The 22,881-nt window shown below is 36.8% G+C and overlaps 1 protein-coding gene and 1 pseudogene across 3 annotated transcripts in view; one reads left to right on the forward strand and one right to left on the reverse strand.

Annotated features, from left to right (window-relative positions):
• MICU1 (mitochondrial calcium uptake 1) overlaps positions 1-8,520 on the reverse strand; it is a 274,732-nt gene extending 266,212 nt beyond the window's left edge. The window contains exon 1 of one of the 3 annotated variants that reach the window (XM_037055855.1): positions 8,383-8,520. The gene's annotated coding sequence lies outside the window, so the exon portion shown is untranslated. Of the gene's footprint in view, positions 1-2,608; positions 2,669-8,382 lie in introns of those variants that run through there. The other 2 variants (XM_037055852.1, XM_037055854.1) reach the window with 2 other exon arrangements.
• LOC118993433 (nucleophosmin-like) lies at positions 8,344-17,912 on the forward strand (annotated as a pseudogene).
• Positions 17,913-22,881: the final 4,969 nt, after the last annotated feature.

The raw sequence follows: 22,881 nt of genomic DNA on the forward strand, positions 1-22,881 counted from the left end.
TCTCTACGGTCAGTTAATATTCAACAAAGGGGACAGCAACACAAAATGGAGTAAAGATAGCCTCTTCAACAAATGGTATTGGGAGAACTGAACAGCTACGTGCAAAAAAAAGAAACTCGAGCACCAACTTACACCATACACCAAAAAAAATTCAAGGTGGATAAAAGACTCAAATATTTCCTGTGACACCATTAATATCCTAGAGGAAAACATTGGCAGGAAAATCTCAGATATTTCACACAGCAACATTTTTACTGATATATCCCCTAGAGCAAGGGACATAAAGGAAAGAATAAACAAATGGGATCTCATCAAAATAAAAAGCTTCTGCATGGCTAAAGAAAACAGTATTAAAAAGAAAAAGAGGACCAACTGTTTGGGAAAACATATTTGCCAATGATACCTCAGACAAGGGTTTAATCTCCAAAATATACAAAGAACTCACACGACTCCACTCTAAGAAGACAAGCAACCCAATTAAAAAATCGGCAAAGGACTTGAACAGACACTTCTCCAAAGAGGACATACAGAAGATCCAGAGACACATGAAAAGATGCTCAAATTGCTAGCTATCAGAGAGAAGCAAATTAAAAACAAAATGAGATACTACTTCACACGTGTCAGAACGGCCATCATAAACAAAGCAACAAACAAGTGTTGGAGAGGTTGTGGAGAAAAGGGAACCTTAGTGTACTGTTGGTGGTATTGCAAACTGTTACAACCACTATGGAAAACAGTAAGGAATTTTCTAAGAAAACTAAAAATGAATATGCCTTTTGATCCAGCAATTCCACTTTTAGGAGTATACCCTAAGAATCCTGAAACACCAATCCAAAAGAACCTATGCACTCCAATGTTCATAGCAGCACAATTTACAATAGCCAAGAGCTGGAAGCAACCTAAGTGCCCATCAGTAAATGGATGGAACCAAAAACCATGGTACATTTACACAATGAAATTCTATGCAGCAGAAAGAAAGAAGGAGCTACTTCTTTCTTCTAATGCTTCTGGAAAGCATTATGCTGAGTGAAATAAGCCAGGCAGTGAAAGACAAATACCATATGATCTCACCTTTAACAGGAACCTAAACAACAAAACAAACAAGCAAGCAAAATATAACCAACGACACTGAAATAGAGAACAGCCTGACAGGGACCAGAGGGGAGAGGGAAGGGAATTCAGGGGGAAAGGGGAAGGATTCACAGGAACAAGTATAAAGGACAAATGGATAAAAGCTAAGGTGGGAAGGTGGGGAAATGGGAGGTAGGTGGGGATCACTGGTGGGGGTTGCTGGGATGGAAGTAAAAGACAGAAAACTGTACTTGAACAATAATTAAATAAAAAAGAAAACAAAGTGTAATTTGATTAGTTAGCTTAAATCATTGCTATCATTAATCATTGCTAACTTGTGTTAGCAATGATTAATAACATTCTATAGATTACACCAGCATGTCCAACTGTGCAGCAAGGGTTTTCATAAAGAAGAGTAAAGAGGACTCCTTTTAAAGACTAAAAAAAAAAAGAAAAGTATGTTTCTCCAAAAAATCTGGACTTTCTTTGTACATGATCACGTCACTGTTACACTTAACAAATTTAACAATAATTTCTCGATAAGATCTAATATGCAGTCCACATTCCAATTTCCCAAATTTCTCAAATGTTATTTTTTCCTTTTAAACAACTGGTTGTTCAACTTCTCTTTAATACTAGCATGTGAGGTACTATGCTAAGTTTCTGATATCCATTACCTTATTTAATTCCCAATAACCGTTGAGGTAAGTACTATTATTAATCCTGTATAACTGAGGACACCAAAGCTCAACATTTCTAAGACATCTGCATAAGGTTATAGCCAGCAGATGACAGAGGAAAGTTTCTACAATCTCAAAGTCATTGCTCTAACCATTATGCTTCATTATCATCTCAGGAATTATTAAGATAGAAAGTTAGATGGTATCAATGCTGAAGGTGAAAGTCAAATTCTGAGACTATCATTTAAATGACATCACAGATCAAAGACTTGAGAAAATTAGTAATGCTGCTTTATTTGAAATATACTACCATAGAATCTACTTGATAATTTTAAAAAATAGAATTTCCAGCCCTGGTTTGCGTAGCTCAGTGGATTGAGCACAGGCCTGCGAACCAAAGGGTCACCGGTTTGATTCCCAGTCAAGGCACATGCCTGGTTTGTGGGCCAGGTCCCCAGTAGGGTACATGTGAGAGGCAACCACACACTGATGTTTCTCTCCCTCTCTTTCTCTTTCCCTTTCCCTCTCTCCAAAAATAAATAAATAAATATTTTTTAAAAAATAGAATTTCCAAATACAAAAGCAAATTTTACTTTAAAAAGGAATATGGCTGAAATGAAAATTAACTACTATGTGAAACTACAGAATACAGATTCAAGTTAATTCATAATGTTCTACAACAGCCCTGTCAAACAGAATGTGCTACATGATAGAAAGTTTTATATCTGCACTGTTCAATACAGTGACCATTAGCTATATGTGGCTATTGAGCGAGTACCTAGAATATATCTAGTGAAATGGATAAACTAAATTTTAAACTTTAGTTAGCATAAATTTAATTGTAATTATCAATTCACCTCTCTGTCTCCACCACTAGACTCTGAGCTCCTTGAGGAATGGAGTATGATTTTCTTCTCTCTCCAGGGTCTTGGTACCTGTTGCACAGATAAAACATGCTTATCGATGTGTGGTAGAATGTGTAAATGGAATTTTCTAGATGTGTCCAAGTAAATTCTCTAAATGCATCAGACTGAGAAAGAGTACAATCTTAATCTATTAGATTACACCCTGTTTCTATTCTGATTTTTACAGTAGATGAAATATCTTATTTACTCATTTATTCACCAAACATGTTCTGAGCTTGTCTATATAACTGGTGCTCAGGATATGATGGTGAGTAAGACTTGTTCCTGGCATCAAGAATCACTCAGTCTCATAGAAAATACATATACTTGCTCCACAAAATGAGAATATTTTTTAAAGGTAAAAATAATTGCTATAGGAACCATAAAGGAAAATAAGCACTTGATAGTGGAGGAAAGTTTTATGAACTAAAGAACTTAGTAACCTAGTTTAAAGATGAATGGTAGCTCACCATCTGGAGGATGGCAGGATGGTAGAGAGGCGTTCAAAGTACAACAAACAGCCTATGCAAAGGTATAAAAATTAAAAAAGACAGAGCTTGTGTGGGGGGCGGGGATTAGAACATAGGGGATGGAATAGGAAAGCCAGGTAGAGACATAAGAGCTAAGCCAGACAGATGTCTTAAAGCTTATATCCTAATGCCATTTATGCGCCACGGTATAGAGTGCTCACTTAATCCTGCAGGAGAGTAGATAATCAAAGTACTGATGTTTATCTTTCTAAGAAAAAAAATAGCTTGTTGATTTAATTCCAGTACTCAAGGAATAAACTTGAAAAAGCCAAACAAATTGTACTTTAGAACTTAATGCTTACAAATAGACATCAAGTAATTATCCAAGTCTGAACAAACAATGTTATTAGGAAGGAATTTTAAGTTTTTAAATAACCAACATTAAATCACTTTGAAGAAAAATGCAACTATTATTTATATAGCTGACATGAATAATGAGGATCTATTTCTCAAAGATTACATTAAAGTTTCAATTTTCTCATAGTCAGTAAAACTCACTTTGAACTTATTATTCATTAGCCTAGAAAATGTTTACAATTTTTTTTAAAAAAAACAAAATAAGCTAATTACTCTTAGTTTGAAGAAAAAAAAGGTTAATTCATTTCTAGTTGTTTATTCTCTCAAAAACAGGGCTAAACTCCGTCCTCCCATTGCAGCAGTATTCAACTTTCCAATGCCAGATCATTAATTATAGTTAATGTCAATCACTTCTCACAAGTAGGTCAATCATACAGTTGCCTTTTTCTGTTTTTCAAGTAACATTCTAAACTGTTATCTCTTCTTCCTGCAGGTATCTAGCGTATCAGTCTCAAACCATTACTTTTCCTTCACAGGAGTTTAACCCTGAACTTATCCTCAAAATATAAAAACAAATCCACTTTTATAATTTCTGCCTATTACCAAAAGTTACCATAAATTCTAATCTGAACTGCCAAGGTGTGCAACACCTAGCTCCTCTTGTACAGTGTATATTTCATTTAATATTAAACTTTACTGAGCTCAGAGTTTGTGTAAAATTCTCTCAACACATTCCCCTAGCATGACAGTTAGCATACTTAAATTAGGCAATTTTCAAATACCTGGGCAGTCCACTAATAATTATTTTGTTTAAGCAGAGTTTTCTAGCTAATTGCTTTATATGCAATCTGGAATTTAAAAATCTGCTAAAATCAAGACAAACTGAAAGAAGGACAATATAGTTAATTCCTCAGGTATCTTTACATCTTAAACTCCCTACAGTTAAACATTCTGAAACTGGGAAAATAAAATCTTTTTAAATATTTAAATACTTTTTGTTATTATTATTAACAATCACATTTAATGAGAACCTACTATATCCATGACACCTGGCATACATTAATTAAGTTAAACTTCACAAGACCCCTATGAGAAAGGTATTATCATTTCCATGTGAATGGAATGAGCTCAAGTTTGGATATTAAGTAACTTGCTCGACATCCAGGTGTGATTTTCCTGGGTTTTGGAATACAGATCTGTCTAAACTAAAGCATGTGCCACCAATGTTAGCAATTAAAGTTCCAATGTCCACTGAATTGAGCCAGTAACATTTTTTTAAATCCTCACCTGAGGACATACTTACTGATTTTACAGAGAAGGGAAGTGAGGGAGACAGGGAGAGAAACATCAATGTGATAGAGAGAAACATCGATCTGCTGCCCTGGCACATGCCTGGACTGTGAACTGGTTATCACAACACAGGTATGTGCCCTGACTGGGGATCGAACCTGTGACCTTTGCGTTTACGGGCAGACCAGGTTTCCAACCACACTAGCCAGGGCCATTAGCATTTCTTTTAAACACATACAAGAGAGTAGAGTAAACAATATTGCTTCAATTATATTTTCTCTAAAAATACAGTGAATCAATCTGAATAATATACAAAGATACAAACCCAGACATTAACATTAACTACAGTTTTAAAGATAACACCCAGGCACAGCTACTAGTGACAATTATAGTGACATTTTTCATATAATGCACAAAACAAAGTGGTTTCTATGCTAACAGATTTTTGCACATTAAATAATTAAAAGAATCCAGCAGTTAATTATATTAAGTACATATGCTTAAATATTTAGAACATTTTTATTTACTATTTATAAACTGTGGTTTGTTAACCAAGTTCACCCACAGTAGTAAAAATGTTTATCAAATATCGATTTTAACAAACTGGCCAAATATAATATTAAAGTTAGAAAACCTGAACATTCCAGAGTAAGGTTACTATATATGTAATAACAGTACAAATATACACACCTGAAGCATTTAAATATAAGTGCTATAATAAAATAATAGACATTTAAAAAGGGAAAATCAACATACAAACTGTAAAATATAATTAATTTGTACTGGGAAAGGAAAGCAAGTTCTCCTCATTAAAAAACAAATATATATATACACACACATTAAATTACTTTAGTTAACATCTGTTGTTTTTGCCTGTCCAGCAACCAATTCCCTTCTCTGGGAAATACCACATTTTTCCTTTAGGAATTACATGCCCCTTACCCTAATTCATGTGATTTGAAACTGTATAGCCAACACACCCCACTCCAGGGTAGGAACAAGAGCCAATCCCAGTCACAGAAAGCATTCCATCACTCTGGCCACAGAGATTGCCTCTAGGATAGGCAAGGACAGAAGTCAGGTCAATGAGACTTACACACAGTAGTCTGCTGGAATCATAGAGAAAAGTAAGTTCTCTCTCTGTTGGGGTTTTTAAGGTTGTAGGATGTAAGCCTAGTGCTATTAGTACCATCTTTCCCATGGAGTCTGACTTCAGACTATTTTTCCACACTATTTCCAAACATGCAAGGAAACTAGTGGTCACCTGTGGTGGGGAAAAGACAAATTAGGATTTTGAATTTCAATGTTATATTTTCTATATTGTTTCCATTTTCCCAAAATGAATATCTATTACTTTTATAATAGGAAATATAAAACATTTAAAAATACTGCCCCTGTGTTTTGCTCTCAACTATGCTCATATATCACTATTTAATGTCTCAATTTTCTCATAATTTGCCAAAGTGAGTAGAACATATATCTTAAAAGAATTAACTTTTCCCTTAGGCACAAAAGTTATTTTTATTTTGAGTGGGGGGAAAAGTTGTGAGTGAACTTTTAAAAAAATTAGTTCTCAAGCCCTGGCTGGTGTAGCTCAGTGGATTGAGCGCGGGCCTGGGAACCACAGGATCCAGGTTCGATTCCCAGCCAGGGCACATGCCTGGGTTGCAGGCCGGTTCCCTGCAGGCCAACTCCCAGCAGGGGATACACAAAGGGCAACCATACATTGATGTTTCTCGCCTTCTCTCCTTCCCTTCCCCTCTAAAGATAAATAAATAAAATATTTTTTAAAAAAATTAGTTCTTTTAAAAAGGTATGTATTAAAAAAAATAAAAAGGTATGTATTAAACAATTCTATATGGGGGGAAATGGTTAACATTCAGCAAGTGCTATAGCCATTGTAAAAATTGCTCGAGGTAAAGCTAAAGATTAAAAGCGGCCAAATTAGGTTTAATAACCACCAATTACATTAGTCCTATAATTAAATGATATAAAATCTGAATGGTCAGTTTAAATCTTTCAGTTATAGTTATTTTACATAATATAGCATTATGAGAGTATTGTCTTGCTCTTAAATATTATAAGCAAGTCAGTCTCAAGGTGTACCCCTTGGGAATGTAAAAAGTCTTAATGAATACAGTAAATGTTCTACAGATTATAAGGAAGAGAGCAATACAGGCTTTTGTTCTTTTGTTTCTTATCAACTTTTATTAGCTTCTATCACTCTTTCCCTTTCTCCCCAGGCACAACCCACTGCTAAAACTTTGCTTTTTGTCAATATTATTCTGTTTTATAATCTTCAGTAATTGTGGACATTAGAAGATGTCAATGACACTTTCTTGACATAATTATGTAGCCAGAGTGATGTACTTAAGTGGAAAAGGTAATCAGGGACAATAAAGAATAGGTAGAGGCCAGAGCCACCTTCTCACAAAGCATCATTAGGTTCTAAAGTTTTTAGTAAGAGGTGATACTCAACAAACTCATTACCTTGTCCAACACCAGAAAGACAGCAGGTTGATCACAGATGTTGAGACATCCAACATCTATCTCTCAAGATGCTGACACTTTACTAATTTGTCATATGGTTCAATGAAACCTAAACTCTTCTACAGCTATCAACCCCAAACTATTTTACTTTATCTTCAAATGCTTTTCTTCTACTGCAAGATCACTTGCACATATGATCCAAAGAGATGCTTAAGTATAAACAAAGGTATACCCAAAATCCCCCCCTCCCCCCCCAAACTGTGGAAGACACATACATTTATAAAATCATAGAAAGAAATGGGTCTCTCCAGGTACCACAGAGAAAATACAACATTTTACTGTAGTCGCTTACCTATAAAAAGGTTATTCTACTTAAATTTCAAATGCCTACAATATATTCTAGGCATCTAAAAGAGAAGGTAAAGAATCCATAACTATGAAGATTAGAGAGATAGCAACTTAAAGAAGAGTCCGTTTCAAACTCTTCTCCCAACATTCACAGAGTCAATAACACCTGACTCATTCTCTGAAACATCGTTTGGTGGGCCAGGATGGGATGAGAAAATGAGAACGGGAAGACACTGTAAAAGATAAAAACTGAACAGTCCAAGAAGCCTGCACTTTGTTTTGCTCCTTGGGGTCTGCACTAACTTTCCATTCTTGTTTCGTTTCAATTATTAATAATCCTCCCCATCATTGGTCTAACTGTAAACTCCCATATTCATTTCCAACTACATCCATAAATCCCAGAGGAACCAATCAAGTCTACCTGTGTCGCCAGACCGCCCGTGCGGAGACGGACGTCGGCGCCCGAATGAATCCATCGGCTAGGAACTCGGCACTGGGAGAAGTTCTCCCGGGACAGAGGGAAGGGATGCGGTTAGGAGAAGAAAAGCGGAGACAGGGAGCAGAAAGGACAAGGACTCCTCTCAAGCCCCTAAACGGAGCTCATCAGGGAAAGGTAGCTACCGCCGCCCGACCTGAGGAGTCTCCAGATCCCACAGCCGAGGAACGTCCGGCCCCGGAGATTAAGTACTTTAAGCTATTTTGCATCCCCTCCCATTTTGTCTTTCCTAAATAATGGCTATCTCCGGACACCCTTCAGAGTTCAACACTCACCCGTCCAAGCTGAAGCGCCAGCTGCTTGTGCGTCAAAACCTCCCACCTCTGACACCCATAGAGACAAGGAACAGCAGACAAGCCTCCACCGCCGCCCACCTTCTTGTGACTCTCCGAGCCGCTGGGCCTGTCGGGAAGGTGGCGAAATGCTTGTGGGAGGGGCACGGAGAAGGAGGGACTGGGGGAGGGAAACAACTCGCCCCGCCTCGGCTTCGGGCCCCGCCCCCTCAGTGTTTAGGCGGGAAAACTCTCGAATCTTATGCCGTTTTCCGTGCCACACACCCAGAAGTTAGTAAGAGCCAAAGACAAGTGCAGTGCCGTCTGTCACCTCGTGGGTGCCGGTTTACGTGTTGGCTAAGTAAGAAGGCGTTAGTGAAAAGAGAACAGGACCACAGTGAGTTGAGAGTTGTTCCTTTTGAACTACGGTTTAAGCTTAACTATTAGGTTTAAGCTTTTGGTAAAATTTCCCAATTTCCTCATCTTGAGGTTTTTTAAATTTAGAAACCTCACCATTTCCTCTATTGTAGGGGTTTTTCGAGTTTTCTCTTTGCAAACTAATAATGTACTGGAGCGTTTAGTGCTAAACTACCCATATGTTTTTCTCCAATATTGCAGTGAGAAGTGAGGATGGAGAAGGATCCTCTCGCCGTGGAAAGAGAACGAAAATATTTTTATAATGATATGAGAGAACTTTCAAATTTAAAAATCTTGAAGAATTTTCTTAGCACAGCTGTAGAAAATTCTACAACTATGGAAACAAAAGAAGGAAGTCAGAACTATAATCAGTTAAATTGTGAAGTAAGCAGAACAACTATTTCATATTTTCTCAAGAATCGTCCCTCCCCACTAACCTAAGAACAATAAATTATTGTGTTCACTATGTTAGCACTTTACACCCATCCAATGTTTGCTTACAAGCACGCTATGCAGGTAGACACGGTTTTTATTTAATTGCAGGTGGGGATGCAGGCTAAGACCCCAAGTAATGCAGTAGATGCTGTATTTAGCTGGGACACACACCTTACCTGAAGGACACTAAGGTCTGTACCCTTTGGCAGTGTTCTTCAATCTGTTGTCCTCTGGATCTACCTGTCTCAGGAGTTGGAAATCTCTGATGATTGGCCTCTCAGCCACCAAAATGTATCTTTTCTGTCTTTCCATTTGGAGCCTGTTCTCTGTTAAATGAGAAATCTGCTAAAGAAATCTTTCTCCATTTATTAGTAGGTCCTTAGCATGTTATCCCTTCCCAGGCAGCATGTTCATTAGCTCTGATGATGGAAACTTGAAATCATGTCAGATTAGTGTGAAATACTTTGGAGACTCATGGAACCTTAAGTAGTAGCTGGGTCAACTGTTTCTCAGAACAAGGGAGAAAAAGTAGAATTTTCAATATATATTTTTTGAAAAAATTCTATTTTTAAGAATAGAATTGGTGAAATTCAATCCTGATTTTAGGCAATGTTTGTCTATATAAAACTAAATAACCATTTGAGCTAATTTTTAAATAACATGTAAAAACATAAGTCACTGGTTCTCAAACTTTTTGGTCTCAAGAACCCTTTATATTCTTAAAAGTTATCGAGGACTCCAAACAATTTGTGTTTATGTATGCTATGTCTATAAATACTTATAAATTAAAAGTGGAATGTTTTAATAAAAATTTTAGTTTATTAAGTGTTTTAATAAACATTGTATGAATAATAACCACATTTTCCAAAAATAGAACAGCGTGATTTTACATTCTTATAAATTTCACTAATGTCTACTTGTAGAAGACAGCTGAATCTCCTCTCTTTTCTTCATTAATTTGTTTCAATATCACACAACAGGTAGCCTTGGGAAACTCCACTGTACACTCAGAGAATGGGAGTGAGAAAGGCAAATAACAGCTTATTCTGATTAGGAAAAAGTCTTGACCTTATGAATCACTGGAAAGGGCTTCTGGGAAACCCCAGGGGTCGTTGGACCACGTTGAGAACCAGTGTCTTAAACCATACACATGTTGGCTATTATGGGATTTTTTTGTCTAATCATTTTTTGTCTAATCAAGTAGAACATTTAGTAGAAAGTGAAAGAAAACAGTTTATAAGTGTGAGTATTCTTCATTTTTCAGAAGCATAGAAAGAGTCAACAGAATTCAGAATCATAACTGAACACAACAACATTCTGCATTAGAAATCAGTCCACCAATTCAATTATTTTTGTCTTCCAGCCTGCTGTGCAAGGTGGATCCTGTCACATGAATATATAATAACACTAAGTTGGCTTTATAGCCCCTGTACAAACTAACATTAAGGCCCCCATAAATTTGAAGTAAAAAATCTTTTCATAAACGTGTGTAGTCAATGCCTACTATATCCAAGACTCATTATAGGTGCTGTGCTTATAAAAATGTATAAGCACTGATCCTGTCCTTGAGCAACTTATAAAGAGACTTACACCCTGGTATAAATGTATTTTTGCCATGTTCAGTAATTCCCAAATTAGGTTGATGATCAAATGTCTCAGAATTATCCAGGGAGATTTTAAAAATACAGATCCCTGGACTGTGAGATAGGCCATTTAAGTGGCCCAGGGTGATACTGAGATATTTGGATTTTACAAAGTGACCCAGGTGATCCCCATGTAAAGATGGGTTTGGGAATGAATACTAATCACATGGAACAAGGAAATGGGTTTGGTCCTTGCCCCTAGCACTATCCAACATAGAATATGATTTCTATATTTCATCTTCATGAGTTCAAAAGTGTATCATTATTGAAAAATCTGTGTTATCAGGAGAAGAAGTACATATTCAGTTTCATTCAGTTAAAATAGAAATTTATATACTCATTTAAAACATTTTAAGGGGGCAGCAACATAAAATGGAATAAAAATAGCCTCTTCGACAAATGGTGTTGGGAGAACTGGACAGCTATGTGCAATAAAATGAAACTTGAGAACAAACACGAGAACCAACCATACACAAAAATAAACTCAAGGTGAATAAAAGATTTAAATATAAGCCATGACACTATTAAAGTCCTAGAGGAGAACATAGGCAAAAAAATCTCAGATATTTCACACAGCAACACTTTTACTGATATGTCCCCTAGAGCAAGGGACATAAAGGAAAGAATAAACAAATGGGATCTCATCAAAATAAAAAGCTTCTGCATGGCTAAAGAAAACAGTATTAAAATAAAAAGAGAACCAACTGTATGGGAAAACATATTTGCCAATGATACCTCAGATGAGGGCTTAATCTCCACAATATAGAACTTACATGACTCCACTCTAAGAAGACAAGCAAACCAATTAAAAAATCGGCAAAGGACTTCAACAGACACTTCTCCAAGGAGAACATACAGAGGATTCAGGGACACATGAAAAGATGCTCAGTATTGCTAGCTATCAGAGAGATGCAAATTAAAACCACAATGAGATACCACTTCACACCTATCAGAATGGCCATCATAAACAAAGCAACAAACAAGTGTTGGAGAGGTTGTGGAGAAAAGGGAACCCTAGTGCACTGTTGGTGGGATTGCAGACTAGTACAACCACTACAGAAAACAATATGGAATTTTCTCAGAAAACTAAAAATGGATCTTCCTTTTGGCCCAGCAATTCCACTGCTGGGATTATATCCTAAGAACCCTAAAACACCAATCCAAAAGAACATATGCACCCCAATGTACATCATAGCAGCACAGTTTATGATAGCCAGGAGTTGGAAGCGATCTAGGTACCCATCAGTAAATGAATGGATCCAAAAACTATGGTACATTTACACAATGGAATTCTATGCAGCAGAAAGAAAGAAGGAGCTCCTACCCTTTGCAACAGCATGGATGGAACTGGAAAGCATTGTGTTAAGCAAAATAAGCCAGGCAGTGAAAGATAAATTACCTTATGATCTCACCTGTAACAGGAACCTAAACAACAAAATAAACAAACAGGCAAAATATAACCAAAGACACTGAGATAGAGAACAGGCTTACAGTGACCAGAGGGGAGAGGGAAGGGAATTTCAGGGGAAAAAGGGAAGGGTTTACAGAAACAAGTATAAAAGGCACATGGATGAAAACAAGGGGAGGGGGCGTGGAAATGGGAGGGAGGTTGTGAGGGCTGGGTGGGTAGGCTGGGATGGGAGTAAAAGGCAGAAAACTGTACTTGAACAACAATTGAAATAAAAAATTTAAAAAAATTTTGTAGTACATCTGCCTTTATCACATAAAAAATAATGTGAATGTTACCACAGCAGTTTCCAATATACTATACCACTAGAAAAAGCAAATCATTTTTTTCAACAAGCATGTGACTGCAAAAAGTGTTATTCTATAGAGATTTAATTCAATTTCTTTAAAGTCAATTCAATGAGATAACCTGTATTTATTACACTTATTTTCAGGGTTCCAGAGATTACCTTATAGTAGTATTTCAAAACGTGTGGAGTCTTCCATCACAAATTTCTTTTGAGGATAGTTATATGACAAGGGACAGCCTAGAGATTTATGATCCAGTGGGTATTGCAGTGGGTGTTCTTTGCTATTAATTGTAGCTATTATTTATATTCAAGTAACTAAGAAAAATAAAAAAAACCCAAGCTTTAAATTTCCTTCCTTCTTAACACAAGAGGGCAAAAGAGATAGCTAAATCAGTCATAAATGGGATGATTTTTTAAAAATTGGTGTATATTCCTCTTAATTTTGTGATTGAAAGTAACTTCAAAATTAAGGACTCCCGACCTGGATTTTGATTTCTAAATACCTTTCCCCATGAAAATCAATCTAGACTTATTTGAGAAATAGCTGATTTAAGGACTAGGACAGGAAGATACAACATAACCTGAAATACCTTGTTGTGCCAGAAATAAGGAAATGCTCAGAGAATAAAATGGAGGCATGTCAACAGGAGCCAGCTTAAAGGGCCTCTCATTAGCCATATCTGGGGTAACTAGAACACCAAAATGAAAACAGTAATAAATTAGCATTCATTGAATAAAATAATCTGTTATTCTCTACTAAAGAGAAAGAGAGATGGCAGGAACAGGAAAGCTATTCCTTAATAGAGATTGACCACTGATAAATACAAAAACACCAATAGAGTTAGAAAATCACCAGTTTTCGACTATCATGAAAAAGATTGGTTTGGGGAAACACTGTCAATGGATTCTAAATTTGGGGGGGGGAGATTGATGAGAAGCAGTATATTTTCATGTTTTTTTTTTAAAGTATCTCCCCATAGATTGTGCACTATTTGTTGGAAGAGGAAAAGAGTAACCATATAGTGGAGAACCTAGGAACACTTTGATTAGTGATCAAGTGCTTTCCGAAGGACATAACATCACTTGAATCTAATTGTGAAGAAGTATCAACCAAACCCACATTAAGGAACAGCCTATTAAATAACTGTGATAAAAGACAAAAAGGAAAAGGCCAAGGAAGTAACTGTTCCACATTAAAAGGGACTAAAGAGACTTCACAACTACAGTTGATATCATAAACGGGAACTCGTATGGGGGAGGGAGCACTATAAGAGTTGTTGGAACAATTGACAAAATTGGAATATGGACCATAGATTAGATAAAACAGCTCCCACGTATGATAACTGGGTGGTGATTATACAAAGGAATATCTTTTTTCTCAGTAAATGCACACTAATGTATAAAGAGGTAAAGAGACATGATGAATGCAATCTAAAATGGTTCAGAAAAATTAATAAATCAAAATACCTAGAGAGAAAGAATGATAAAGAAAATGCAGTAAAATGGTTAAAATTGGTGAACTTGAATGAAGGTTTTCCCAGAAGTTCTCTGTCCTGGTCTAACAATTGTCCTATAATTTTAAAATGTTTTTTTAAAAAGTTGAGGGCTCGCCCTGGCTGGTGTAGCTCAGTGGATTGAGCACAGGCCTGCGAGCCAGAGGATCGCAGTTCAATTCCCAGTCAGGGCACATGCCCTGGGTTGCAGGCCAACTCCCAGCAGGGAATGCACAAAAGGCAACCATACATTGATGTTTCTCTCCCTCTCTCCTTCCCCTCTAAAAGATAAATAAATAAAATTTAAAAAAAAGTTAAGGGCTCTCCAATTTCTCACCCTTAGACTTCATTCTAAAATGGGCTAGAATGTTCATCGTGAACCTTTTATTTAGTCATTTTAAAGGTGGTAGTTATCTTTTATAATTTTAGCTTATTATATGCTATCAATAAGAAAAAAGCAGCTGGATTTACAAGAGGTCAAAAATTTCCTAATCCCAGTTGTAGGAACTTTTTATATTTGTAACTAAAATCTGATTCTAGATATTTCTTTTTCCTGTGTGTAAAATCACTGTTTTGATATATCTGGTAAAGTAATACAAGGTGCCCCTCTTCTTAAGGAATAACATCACAATTCATTCAGTCCTACCAGACGGAAGCTCAAGGGTCATCTGACTCTCTTCCCTTCCTTGTAACCATTCACAGCATCAAATAAAGAAATCTTGTTGATTATTTCTCCTTACATTTAAATATATATCTATTTATTTCAATCTCACTTTTATACTACTAGTGCTATCTTTCACCTAGAACAATTGGACAAAATCTATTCACTAACAATTACCACAAAATCTATTCACTAACCTAGCTGCTTGGGACCTTTTCCCACCATTCCATTCCAGATGTTTTAAGAAATTGACTAACTGAGCCAGTTACTGAGTTACTAACTGAGCCAGATGAATCAAGGTTAAACAAGGGAGAAAAGGCAAAGTAAGTATACTTGTTCATTTCCTAAACTATTTTAGGTAATTAGCTTTTCTACTTCCTATAAGCATCATCTAATGTTTCCTCTAAAATAATTAGTTCAGTATGAGGTTTTTTGTTTGTTTGTTTTAGTTTGTCTCACAATTTTAAGTATTATTTTCTAATTACAAATGTATGCAGGCACTTAAATTCAAACAGTTGAGAAACATATGAAATAAGTTCTTGTGGTGCAATTCTGTCTTGCGTGTCTGTTTGGCAGAACAAAAGTTATTTATCTCCATCCTCCTTCTCTCCCACCTAAGTGGGGAAGATTTGATGGATGTGGACATGAGCCCCCTGAGGCCCCAGAACTGTCTTTTTGGTTGTAAACTGAAGCCCAACAAAGATTATCACTATAAGGTGGATAATGATGAATTATCACTTTAAGGTAGATAATGATGTGCACCAATTATCTTTAATTTCTTTTTTTTCCCTTTTAATTATTATTCCAGTACAGTTTTCTGTCTTTTACCCCCATCCCAGTCCATCCACCCGGCCTTCCCCTCCTCCCTCCTATTTCTACCCCCTCATCCCCCCCGCCCAGTTTTTGTCCATGTGTCTCTTATACTTGTTCCTGTAAACCCTTCCCTTTTTCCCCTGAAATTCCCTTCCCTCTCCCCTCTGGTCACTGTGAGCCTGTTCTCTATCTCAGTGTCTTTGGTTATATTTTGCCTGTTTGTTTATTTTGTTGTTTAGGTTCCTGTTACAGGTGAGATCATAAGGTAATTTATCTTTCACTGCCTGGCTTATTTTGCTTAACACAATGCTTTCCAGTTCCATCCATGCTGTTGCAAAGGGTAGGAGCTCCTTCTTTCTTTCTGCTGCATAGAATTCCATTGTGTAAATGTACCATAGTTTTTGGATCCATTCATTTACTGATGGGTACCTAGATCGCTTCCAACTCCTGGCTATCATAAACTGTGCTGCTATGATGTACATTGGGGTGCATATGTTCTTTTGGATTGGTGTTTTAGGGTTCTTAGGATATAATCCCAGCAGTGGAATTGCTGGGCCAAAAGGAAGATCCATTTTTAGTTTTCTGAGAAAATTCCATATTGTTTTCTGTAGTGGTTGTACTAGTCTGCAATCCCACCAACAGTGCACTAGGGTTCCCTTTTCTCCACAACCTCTCCAACACTTGTTTGTTGCTTTGTTTATGATGGCCATTCTGATAGGTGTGAAGTGGTATCTCATTGTGGTTTTAATTTGCATCTCTCTGATAGCTAGCAATACTGAGCATCTTTTCATGTGTCCCTGAATCCTCTGTATGTTCTCCTTGGAGAAGTGTCTGTTGAAGTCCTTTGCCGATTTTTTAATTGGTTTGCTTGTCTTCTTAGAGTGGAGTCATGTAAGTTCTATATTGTGGAGATTAAGCCCTCATCTGAGGTATCATTGGCAAATATGTTTTCCCATACAGTTGGTTCTCTTTTTATTTTAATACTGTTTTCTTTAGCCATGCAGAAGCTTTTTATTTTGATGAGATCCCATTTGTTTATTCTTTCCTTTATGTCCCTTGCTCTAGGGGACATATCAGTAAAAGTGTTGCTGTGTGAAATATCTGAGATTTTTTTGCCTATGTTCTCCTCTAGGACTTTAATAGTGTCACGGCTTATATTTAAATCTTTTATTCACCTTGAGTTTATTTTTGTGTATGGTTGGTTCTCGTGTTTGTTCTCAAGTTTCATTTTATTGCACATAGCTGTCCAGTTCTCCCAACACCATTTGTCGAAAAGGCTATCTTTACTCCATTTTATGTTTCTGTCCCCTTTGTTGAATATTAATTGACCATAGAGACTTGGGTTTATTTCTGGACTCTCTGTTCTGTTCCACTGGTCCATGTGTCTGTTTTTATGCCAGTACCAGGCTGTTTTGATTACAGTGGCCTTGTAATACAGTTTGGTATCAGGTATTGTGATCCTTCCTACTTTGCTCTTCTTTCTCAAAATTGCAGCAGCTATTCAGGGTTGTTTATGGTTCCATATAAAATTTTGAAGTGTTTGTTCTATGTCTGCGAAGTATGCCATTGGTACTGTAATAGGTATTGCATTGAATGCACCAATTATCTTTACAAAAGATCCATTTAAGGGCTGGTACAAAGGATGAATTGCACATTGCAGAAGCAGAGGCAATGGATTATGAAGGCAGTCCACTGACAACTTTGAGAATGTCTGTACAGTCAACAGTTTCCCTTGGTGGCTTTGAAGTAACACCACTGGTGGTCTTAAGGTTGAAATGTGGTTCAGAGCCTGTGCATATTGGTAGGCAACACTTAGTAGCTGTGAAGGAAGATTTAGAATCAGAAGATGAAGAGGAGGAGGATGTAAAGCTCCTAAATTTATCTGGAAAGTGTTCTTCCCCTGGAAGTTGTATCAAATTTCCACAGAAAAAAATTTAAAGGCACTGCTAATGAAGATAATGAGGATGACAATAATCATGATGAAGATGGTGATAATGAGGGTGGTGATGATTTGAGGATGAAGAAGCTGAAGACATCTATAAGATACTGAGCCAAAAAATGCACAAAAATTTAACCTAAATGAGAAAGATTCAAAAACCATTAACACCAAGATAAAAGGTTAAGAATCCTTCAAAAAAAATAGGGAACAACTCCTGAAACACTGAAAGAACCTAGTTCTGTACAAGACATTAAAGTAAAAATGCAAGCCATTTTAGAAAAACGTAGTCCTCTTCCCAAAGTAGAACACAAGTTCATCAATTGTGTAAAGAATTACTTCTAGATAATTGATTAGGAGGTTATTCAAGATCTCTGACAGTGGAGGAAGTCTCTTTAAGAAAATAGTTTAACCCTCCATGTGATCTTCATTTCTATGGTTCCAACAGGGGAGTGGGAGGAAGAGAAGGGGGGAGAAGATACAGAAAATAAGTAGCATAGACGGTAGGTAAAAAATAGATAGGGGGGAGGGCAAAAATAGTAGGGGAAATATAGAATCTAATGAACTTGAGACACGTGGTCATAAACTAAAGTGGGGGGAGGAGGTGTGCAGGGTGGAGGGGAATGAAGGGGGGAATAGAACAACTGTAATGGTATAATCAATAAAATATATTTAAAAACAATAAAGAGAAAAAAGAAAAGGGGAAAATAAACTCCTTTTTTTCCATTTGCAAGAGGAAATGGAGACAAGGAAAACTTTAAAAAAAAACAGAAAATAGTTTAAATGGTTTGTTGAAAAACTCCATCTTATTTCCTTTCGGTAACAGTTGATATCTGGCTGTCTTTTTTATAATGCAGAGTGAGAACTTCCCCTTCTGTGTCTGGTAAAATGTTGCCCTGGTTCCAATGCCTAGAATGTGTTGTCTAAAGTGCCTGTTTAGTTTTTAGAGAGGGAACTCCACCCTTTGCTTGGTTTTAAGGATGCATGGAATGTTGTGATAGGACATAATAGTAGTGGTGGTCAGACAAACGGAAGTGGTGGGGAGACAAAAATATATGTGAAGTAAACTTAGTATTTTAATGAAGTAAAAAAAGTTCTCCTCTCCACTTTAACATTACCCACACAGATAACCACTGTTAAGTTTTTTTATTATTCTAGACTTTTTTCCATGTTGTACCAATGTGTCTATATGTGTGTACATTTTTTAATGGGAATCATTCTGCACAATTTGTTCTTTAATTTTTTCTTTAACAGGTAAGTGTTTTTAAATTTAATTTTAATTTTATCAGAGTTGTGCATATATAGTTTTTATACATAGTTTTAAAAGTCAAATACTTCAGCAAATAAATATTGTTTCTAATCATTATGTACCACATTCATGTGGTTTAAAATTGAAAAATGTCCCTTCTACCTCTGTCCCTGAGACACTCAAATCACAAGGCAACAAATGACATTATACATATACAAATACACACACACATACTTTGAAGATCTTTTCATATCATTAAATAAAAGGTTTCCTTAACTTTTTTTTTTAATATTTATTTATTTATTTATCTTTAGAGGGGAAGGGAAGGAGAGAGGAAGGAAACATCAATGTATGATTGCTTCTGGTGCATCCCCTGCTGGGAACTGACCCCTGCCGGAAACTGGCCTGCAACCCAAGCATGTGCCCTGACTGGGAATCGAACCGCGATCATCTGGTTCGCAGGCCCGCGCTCAATCCAGGTTTCCTTAACTTTTTTATAGAGCTTCATGATATTCCATTGTATAGACATGCCACTATCTAATTGTTTATACTATACAATGGAATATCTAATTTATCTAATCAGGCATTTAAGATGTTTACAATTTTTGTTCTTGCAAATCATCTGCTATGAATATATATTATTTTGCTTGTGTCAGTAATCTACAGAGTAAATTCGTAGAAATGGAGTAGTGGGTCAAAAGTTTCACAGGTTAGGTTTTCTGAGAAGCTAATTTCAGGACAGAAATTTAAATTTAGAGCTCAGAATGTTTATTACGGCATTCCCTTGGGATCAACAGCTGTGGAAAGAAGGGGCAGGAAGTGGGATTGAGCAGAAGGAGAAGCTGAACTTTGACAGGCCCCATGCAGCCTCAACCAACTCCATAGGGAAGCTGTGGAGATGAAATGACCTACCAGAATTGGCCCATGTTGGGTGGAAAGGGCTGGGCCTTTATACTCCCTCTTCCATTAGTTATTGGATTTGGGCTGTCCCAGGAAGGCATTGACCTTAAGTGAGGAAACTCTTTGCAGTTAAGGCAAAACTTGAAAGGGATGACAGTCGAAGATTGTCTGCTAACAGAACTTCCAGCAGCTGGGACAGCAAGACCTTCTTTGAATAGGGATCTCTGGGTGGCCCACCTCCATGTCCAACCCAAAAGGGTATCTACATTTTGTGACTTTGATAGATTTTGTCAAATTGCCATTGTTGGGAGCCAACCAACAGCCATCCCTTGACAGTTGGGATGGATGAGATGCATCTGCACAGCAGAGGCAACTGGGGCTGGATTTCCTGTCTATCTCTTCTTGCATGTTTGTCTTTGCAATTCATAGGTGGTGGGATTTTTAGACACCTGTATTTCAAGCCCAATGATCTTCATAATTCCAATGAAGTTGTACAAAATAATTTCTTGGCCAGAGAACAAAGTCCCCCCTAATGGGGTAGCCCCTGAATGTCTAAAAGTTGATAGAGTAACAGACCCTCCTCTACCTTGGACAGGATTATATATTAATTAGAATTAGACAGGTAAAGAAGCAGGAGAAGCTGGTTAACTATACAAACTAAGCACGTAGAAACAATTACCAAGGAGTTAGAGTTCATAATACATAAAGAAATATTTTAGACAGAAAGATAGATAGCTAAGTTAGACATCACAAAGGCCTTATAATAAATTTCCTATAACCACTGTTCAGTCTAGTGTATCCTTCTGACCCATGCCAAATTCTAAGAACTTTAATAAATAATAAGACATTTAAAGCTCTGTACATACAGCTAGTTCTGATTGTCTGATTAATGACTCTCCTGATCAAAATAACTTTTGTTTAACATAACTGAATCTATGGAATTTCCTGTACTTTTCCTAATTACCTCTATATTGATTTTTTCTGCTTAACTGATCATGCCATATACCTATTATATTACAGTCCCTATAAAAATAAAGCTTAAATCAAACTCTGTGAGTTCAGTCAGACCCACAGAGGCTGGCTGTTCTCCAGCATCCAACCAGGTGTCTGACTCTTCATTTGTCGCCTGTGCCATCCATCCTTCAGGGGCTCTGAGACCTGCTGAGGCTGGACCCCAGCATGCCATACCAGTTTATACTTCTACCAGCAATGTGTAAGAAGGCCTGTTTTCCCATATCCTCCCCAACACAGAGTGTCATCAAACTTCTGGGCTTTAGTCAATCTGATTAGGAAGAAAGACACATCTCAGTGTAGTTTCAACTTTTCTATCTTTTATTCTGAGGGAAGTTGAACTTGTTTTTAGAAGTTTAATGCTCATGTCTCCTTTTTTTCCCCTTTGAACTGTCTGTTTATACCCTTTGTACATTTTCTTTTTATTTTTTTATTTTATTCTTATTGTTTACACTGTTATAGATATCCCCATTTTCCTCCCCTTTGCCCATCTCCCTTCCTGCCTTCCCCCTCTTCCCTCTGGCCATCACCACACTGTTGTCTGTGTCTATTGGTTATACATACATGTTCTTTGGCTAATCCCTTCACCTTCTTTCATCCATTCCCCCCTTTCCTCCCCTCTGACAGCCGTCAGTCTGTTCTACCCACCCATGCCTCTCTTTCTATTTTGTTCATCAGTTTACTTTGTTCTTGGATTCCACATGTAAGTGAGATCATATGGTATTTGTCTTTCACAGACTGGCTTATTTCACTTAGCATAATAATCTCCAGATCCATCCATGCTGTGGAAAAGGTAAGAGTTCCTTCTATTTTACAGTTGCATAGTATTTTATTGTATAAATGTATCATCTTATTGGGTTGATTTTTTTTATGTGATATGTAGAAACTCTCAATGTTAGGGAAATTAGCCATACTTTCATCGCATGCCCTCCCAATATAGCCATATGATAATATTCAGATAAATTAACATTTTGTGTTTACATGATTATCACTAAAATATTATTCACAACTGAGTCATGTGAACTACTATAAGTACCTTTCTTTCTTATATAATTTGTTTTTTTCTATAGTTAATAATTGGCTTATTTTTAAACTTTATTTAGTTTTTTATGTGTCTGTCACTAATTCCTCTTTCAACCCTTCAACAGATGTACCACTGTAGCCTACCAACATCCCTACCTGAAGTATTGGGGTAAATGCCTTCTTCTTAGGCAACTATTAGACAATCCAGTTGCCTCCTTATTAGCTCTCTGTTCCCACCCTTATTTGGCAATAGTCTCTTCTCACATGGCAGCCAGAGTGATCCTTTTAAACTGTTACCCCGATAAATTTAATTTAAAAAAATGAAAACCAATCGAGTTACAAAATACCCACAGATATAAAGTACAGCATAGGGAATATAGTTAATAATGCCAGGTGGGTACTTGGATTATCAGGGTAGGGGAAGGGAATCACTTTGTAAATTATATAAATGTCCCACTACTATGCTACACATCGAAACTAATATAAAGTAATATTGAATGGCAACTGTAATTAAATAAAATTGAAAAAACACTTTAGTAAGAGATGTCATTCTCTTAGGGAACTTACAACTAAAGATGTGAAAAGACGAAAAATAAAGTTCCACGTGCAGTTTAAAAATAAATAAAAATGAGTAAATACAATGTAGACCAATCATTCCAATCCTACAGTGGATCTTTATTTCCCTGAAACAAAAGGCAGGTATTACAGTGATAAACGAGGCCCTGTGTAATGTATGCTCTAACCGGTACTCTCTGACCTTATTTTCTACTGCTTCTCCTGCATTTCCTCCTTCTCACATTTCTCCACCCCCACTGGCACTTTCCTCTGCCTGGAAATTTCTTCTGCCAGACGCCCGCATGACTAATTCCCTCATTTCTCCAGGTTTCAGATGAAATGCCGTTTTACAATAAAGCCTATCCTCACCATCCTGCTTTAAATTGTAATGTACGAGTACCCCATCCACCTCCCTGCCTAGAGCAATTTTAATTCTCCTTGGCCTGCTTTGTCTTTTTAGTATAGCTTTTATTGCTTCCCAATATATTGGTTTTATTTGTTTACTATGTTTATTATCTTACACCCTCCACTTGAATGAAAGCTCAATGAGAACAGTTTGCTGCTCAAGGTGGTCACTTAATAAATATTTATTATGAATGTATATCTTAA

This window comes from Sturnira hondurensis, unplaced genomic scaffold, assembly GCF_014824575.4.
Source record: "Sturnira hondurensis isolate 20B ecotype Veracruz unplaced genomic scaffold, ASM1482457v3 Scaffold0008761, whole genome shotgun sequence".
Taxonomy (NCBI): Eukaryota; Metazoa; Chordata; class Mammalia; order Chiroptera; family Phyllostomidae; genus Sturnira; species Sturnira hondurensis.